Source organism: Elephantulus edwardii, unplaced genomic scaffold, assembly GCF_000299155.1.
Source record: "Elephantulus edwardii isolate Elephantulus edwardi_28Jun2011 unplaced genomic scaffold, EleEdw1.0 scaffold00348, whole genome shotgun sequence".
NCBI classification, from domain to species: Eukaryota; Metazoa; Chordata; class Mammalia; order Macroscelidea; family Macroscelididae; genus Elephantulus; species Elephantulus edwardii.
In genome coordinates, this window is record NW_006400098.1 from 605,062 (window position 1) to 611,267 (window position 6,206).

The 6,206-nt window shown below is 48.1% G+C and overlaps 1 pseudogene; it reads left to right on the forward strand.

The window, feature by feature from the left end:
• LOC102874430 overlaps positions 1–1,206 on the forward strand; it is a 6,342-nt pseudogene extending 5,136 nt beyond the window's left edge.
• Positions 1,207–6,206: the final 5,000 nt, after the last annotated feature.

Here is a 6,206-nt window from a genome sequence, read left to right on the forward strand (position 1 = left end):
GAGACTGAGAAAGATGGGTTCAATAACGTATACTACATTGAAACAGAGGAGGGAGAGAACTGTTTAAAAGGGATATGTGATTAGGTATTCTTGTCATGACCGGAGTCCAGAACGAAGGCTGCATAGTGGAGTGGACTTGGGGAGAGGGCTTGTAAAACAATGAAAGAATTTTACTTTTCCAAGAGGGTAACGTACTGGGGGGTGGGGAATGGGAAGGGAGAGAAGTACAACAATGAATGAATGGAAATCTCAAGGCTCTGTAAATTTTAATTGAAATTAATAATAAAAAAATTTAAAAAAGAACAGACGGGCTCTGATGACGAGGAGGAATCGATTGGACAAACCTTTCTGTGAATAAAGGGGTACGTGGCTCATTTAATTGCATCCTTTACAATCATGCACATGTAAAGCCCTTGCTGCAAAAGAGACCCAAAGCAGATGAGAAGAATTGTTCCTCCAGCCGAGGGGGACCCACGTGGGGAGGCCTGGATTGGATTGCTGCGCTCTAAAACCTGCCAGAAACGCATGCGGGGACTGGATGGCGTCTGAAAACGTGGGTTGTTGCAGACCGAGGGTCCCAAAGAATGGAATAATTTTATAATTGCTAATAATGAGACAAACAGCCAGGAATGTGATAGAGCAGAGAGCATAAAACAGGGGGCCGGCAGTTCTCAACTGAAGACCCCAAGTCATGTTTCTCTGTGTATTTATTGATAATCTGGGGAAGCAAATAACAAAAGGAATTCCTTGTAAATGAAGGCTCTGTTTTTCTCTATTGTCAGCCTAATGTTCTAGCTCAGGAAGTATTTCCCAGGAAGTAACACTCTGTAGGGGGCCCCTTGCTGTCTCCTGTCTGCAGGAAACAAACAGCTCATTTTCTGGGATCTGCCACAAGAGAAATCCCAACTTATAAATCTGCAATTCCTTCCATTCGTGAACGAGGATTTTCATAATAATATTTGGTATAAAGTTTGGCTTCTCATAGTGGGTGCTTGCGCCGTTGCTGCCCCCTCTATTTTCAATGGGTTCCAGAGACCAGCTGTCTACGACGTGACGTCCGGGCCGACAGGGCAGCTTCTGGAGCAGATGGAGGACCAAGAGTATCCCGTCGAAGTGGAGGAGCTGATGTCAGCCCTCTGCCGTTGCCTTGTGCTTGGGAAAGTGCGGCATCCAACATCTTGTGCTTCAGCGAGTGTTAATGTGTAGACACCATTCTGGTAGCTGTTAACTCCAAGTTTCTCTTGAAGGAAGGGATTTAGGAGAATCCTGTAACGTCATGATTGCTACTTTAGAAATGTCTTCGTATGAGTAAGGTGGGATGGACCACAGGCAACAGTATGGAAGCCCGGGCGACGGGGTCACACTTCTCTGTGTTCTGTGGAAACTATTTGAATATTTGTTTTATATACATTTTTATTAACTTTTCACACATGCTACTAAAGAATGCACCCAGCTGCAGAGCAAGCATTTGTAGCTTGTTCGGGGCAGAATGGGCCAAAGGTTAATGTTGGGACCTGGTTTAAAAATAAAATATCTTGACATAAAAAAACAAAAAAACCAAACCAAAAACCGCAACTCTGGTCTAAGTAGGAGACATGGAAGGAACAAAGCTGAAATGAGTGAGACGGATGGCATTTGCAGCCGAAGTGAAGACTGGGTCTAACGTCTCAATGGCGTTGGAGACGGAGACCGGTAATAATAATAATAATAATAATAATGTCATCATTTCTGCTGGGAGGAGTACAGGCAACAGTGAGCATATCTACCGCAGTCTGGAGAGATCTCGTGTCATTCTGGGCTCCACGTGCGTCACCCCCAGCCGCCACTGCCGGGGGGGCTGACACGGCTACAAACCAACAGTTGGTTTTGGGGATTTACAGAGAATCTGCTCACCTGTTGTTTACAGAATGTGGATTTTGGGGTGGTGCGTTTGAGAAAGAGAGATTATTATTATTATTAATTTTATTATTATCATCATTATCATTCATGCAGTGAGGGAAACGGGCTAGCAAATAAAGAGGAGGATGGTTCCCTTCCTCAGTTTCCTAAGTTTGATACATGTCAGTGGTTCTTGCAAGTCTTCAGACCTTTTGGTCAGAGGGTCGCTATGAGTCATGCTCGACTCAAAGGTGATGACAATGTCAACAATAACAAGTGACACATGTCCTCACACGTTTTAAATAGATGCTATAATCAGCTGCTGGCGGTTAACGGTGTTAATTGTCACTGAAAATACCGTTAACTGCAGTAAAGTTAGTTGACGCATCGGAGCTCCAAGCACCGCAGAGTCCAATCACCATCCAGTCCATGCCAACGTCAGGACCACACGCCAACGTCAGGACCACATGCCAACCTGCACAGGTCCACCAGCACCCCTGCGTCCCTTTTTGTCTTCCAACCTACAGACCTTGTCGTCTCCCAACTCGCCATCAGATAATGTTCTGTCGTGACCACCAAGGTTTTCCCCGGCCAGTTTTCAGAAGTATGCTCCTAGGCTATTCCTCCTCGTCTGTCCCCCTCTGAGAGCCTCCATGGATGCTGTCCTCCATGGGGGCTTCTTCTGGCCTTTTAAATGCTGGTGGTCATCTTCAAGGATATGAACATGTACTGCTAAGCACAATTAATAACAGTGCATCTAAATTCCAAAATCAATCTCCATAATAGTCTATGTGTTTCCTACTGCCAAAGGGACCCTTTGGAGGAGTGATAGGGAATGGCAAAGGGCACACTGACAAAGGAGATTAATCAGAATTGGCTTTGACAAGCACTGTGGCAATTGGACAATTAAAACAGACATTCGGGGTTGGGGGGGAAGAAGAATGAACTGGGGAGGAGGGTAGAGAACACAGTGCAACAATGAATGAATGAGAACCCAAAATCTCTGTAAATGTTCATTAAAACGAATAAAATTTAATAATAATTAAAAAAACACACACAAACAAAAAAAAAACATAAATAAATGCTGGTGACCAAGCTTCCAGCATCCTAGAAACACGCAGGCCACTGCAGTATGGCACGCTGAAGGTGCGGGGGAGGGGGAGGGGAAGGCGTGTTAATTACTGTTATTAGGTGCCGTTGGATCAAGTATGACTCATTGCCACCCTTGCATAACAGACCTGAGCCCAGTCCATCTAGTAGAAGGTCTTCTCTTTCCCTAACCCTCCACCTTTCCAAGTACGGAGTCCCTTCCAAGGAATGGCTTCTCCAGGTAACATGCCTACATTTGAGAGATGAAGCTTCACCAGCTTTGCTTCCGAGGAGAATTCTGGCTGCACATTTTTTACCCCCAAGGCTCATCTGTTTGTCCTTTTGGAAGCCGATGGAGTAATTCAATACTCTCCTCCAGCACTACAACTCAAAGGCATCAATCCTTCTCCTAGCCTTCATCAGGGACCAGTTCTCAGATGAATAGCAAGTGATTGAAAAGACCACCGCTTGAATCAGGCACACTTTAGTCTTCAGACTGACCTGACACCTCTAAATTGTGATTTTATCTGTCACTTCCAGAGCTACTCATTCAAGAGTTTGCATTCCTTTACCTACATATAAAAAAATTCCTGTTTGGCGCCGCCATGGAAGCCAAAAAGCTTCCGGCGGGGAAGGCAGACCTCACACCACAACCTACCAATGCTGGTTGATTCGGAGACACGGTTCCCTTCCAGCCTCCTAGCAACCATCGCTGGGGGCACGGACCCGTGGGTGATGCCCTCGCTAACACACTCCGCCACCAACAGTAAGGTTCACAGTGGGTCCTCCCAGAATGGCTTGTCAGCAGAAAGATCTAGAAACCTACTTGTGAAGACCACCCCTTAGCCCTGCACACCTGGCAGAGACCAGCTCTGGCCCCGTCACCCTCGAGATCATCACGAGGCGAGGACAGCAAGACAGTGACTGTTACGTGGTTGTCACTGTTGTTCTTTCTCTCTCTGTTCACGTGTGGTTTGGGGAGCAGGTGACCGTCATTCACAGATGCCCTGGGAGACTGTGTGTTAGAGCCACCCCCCCCCCATCTTCAGGCCTGCAGCCCTCGGCAATGCCTCCAGGGAGATCATTCACACCTGAGGTGGAGACATCAAGACCAAGCAGCTCCACTTGGCCGGCTTCCTCGAGCCAAGAGCCCTTCCAATCAGTGTGAAGAAGCAAATTCACGGCAATCAAGGGCGACCAGGGCTATTTAATCCCTTGTTTCGAGCTGGATTCTTTGAAGGGGACAAGCAAGGAGGTCAAGAGGCCAGGCTGGGTGAGTACGTCTTCTCGGGATTCTTCCTTCCTCAGTTTCCCCCCTCAGGGCTCACGCTGGCTCTAGAATTCACAGAGCGCCAGGAACAGGGGGAGGGGACCACACATGAGCAGGGCTGGTCTGTGTTATAATGAAGACTTCACAGAGAGATAGTGCATTTGGTACTTCCAGCCTTCAGTTCTCAGTGTCCCCTCCTCTGGACTAGGTAAAAAAGTGGGACTTTTTGTACTGAGTTTCCCTTCTTTTCCCTAGGAAAATCTACTACAGCAGTGCCAGGGTTATGTAATCAGTTTCTAACTGAAATCCCAAGGGTTCCAGCCCACTCACCTCCAGCCTCTCCTCCAGGAAAGACCCTGCTTCATAAGGATTTTCAGCCTTTGATTTTCTTTTCCTCTCTCTTTTTCCCCCCTAGGAAAGACCCCCACTTCATAAGGATTTACAGCCTGGGAATCCCTTCTCCAGCCTCCCCCCCGGAAAAGACCCCGCTTCATAAGGATTTACAGCCTGGAAACCCCTTCTCCAGCCTCCCCCGCACCCCCCCTTCCCTAACGAGTTCTAGCCTGGAAATCCCTTTGGGGTTGCTCTCTGTCCAATAAGGCTGCTGCGAATAGAGCCAACTCAACAACGTTTTCTAGTCAACCAGTTGCATCCTAGCCGTGCTGGTTTTGTATAAACACTCAAATTCCAGGCGGAAGCTTGACGCTTTAACCTACACTGAGACCCCCCTGGGAGGTAGACCTGGTGGCGCATTCCCTAAAGCTCACGGCCTCGGAGACCCTGTGACGCACGTTCTACTGATAGGCATGGTGCTGGCGGGGAGGCGGGGGGCAGAGCTGATTTCTAACTAACAAGGTAGACACAGCGTCTTCTAAAAGTCAACCTCAGCAACTTGAAGGTGGGCTGTGGCGGTGGAAAGCCGGAGAGAGGGAGCAAATCTTACAGGGAGAGGCCTGTTGTTCAGAGTGGCGGTTCTGTGGCCCTGATGATGAAGAGACGACTCCCATCACCTGGGGAGATGAAGGAATAGCGCAACAGCTGTAAATAAGAAAAGCCCCAAATAAGGGGAGCTCTGGTGGCCTAGTGGCAAGGAGCTGCAACTACAATCCCAGAGGCTCACGGTTCTAATCCACCTGATGCTCTGCCGAGAAAGGAGGGACAATCTCCTCCTGTACCAGTCAGATCTGATTTGACAGTACACGCACACAAAAATAATAATTTTTTTAAAGAAGCCCCAAATAGAAGAATTTCGTTCGAGACTTGGTGCTATGCTCATCTGAGCTGTTGGCTTGGGGTGAACATTGACCCATCAAAAGTTATACAGAGTCAAGATCTTATTTGTACATAAGCAACTTTGTGTTACAGTCAGTGTTGGAGTGAGGATAAAGAAAACAGTCACCATGGGGTTAATGCCAGCTTTTCAAGACACCATCTCTGTGTGAGTAGAACTATACCTTACAGAGCTCCCCAGATGCATATGGTATTTGAACCTCGAATCTTCCATTAGTAACAGACGTTTTGTGCCCCCCAGGGACTCATAGGTGAGCCAGGTAATGACATCTACCTGTCCAGTGTCTGCACTATCGAAGGTGGGATGGAGCCCAGGGCAATAGATTTCAATCTATGAAGTGTTGTTGTTAACGTACCAGCTGACGGTTCATCGCAGGGGAGGAGGTGGCGCATCTTTCTCCGCTGGGGCAACTGGTGGATTCGAGCCACGTTCCTCTGGGTCAGCAGCACAGCTCTTAGCACTAAGCTACAAGGGCTCCCTTGTGGAGTATGAGGGGGCGGGGATGAGGCTACCCACACCCCCACCATGAGTCTCATTCGAAGAGGGACTGCAGGAAACCCGATTTCTTCAGAGGAAGGTTCTGGTCCAAGCAGAAGCACCCCACCTCACCCCACCTCACCTCACTTCACCCACCCCACCCACCCCACTCCACCTCACCCCCAGGTACAGCAGTTACCA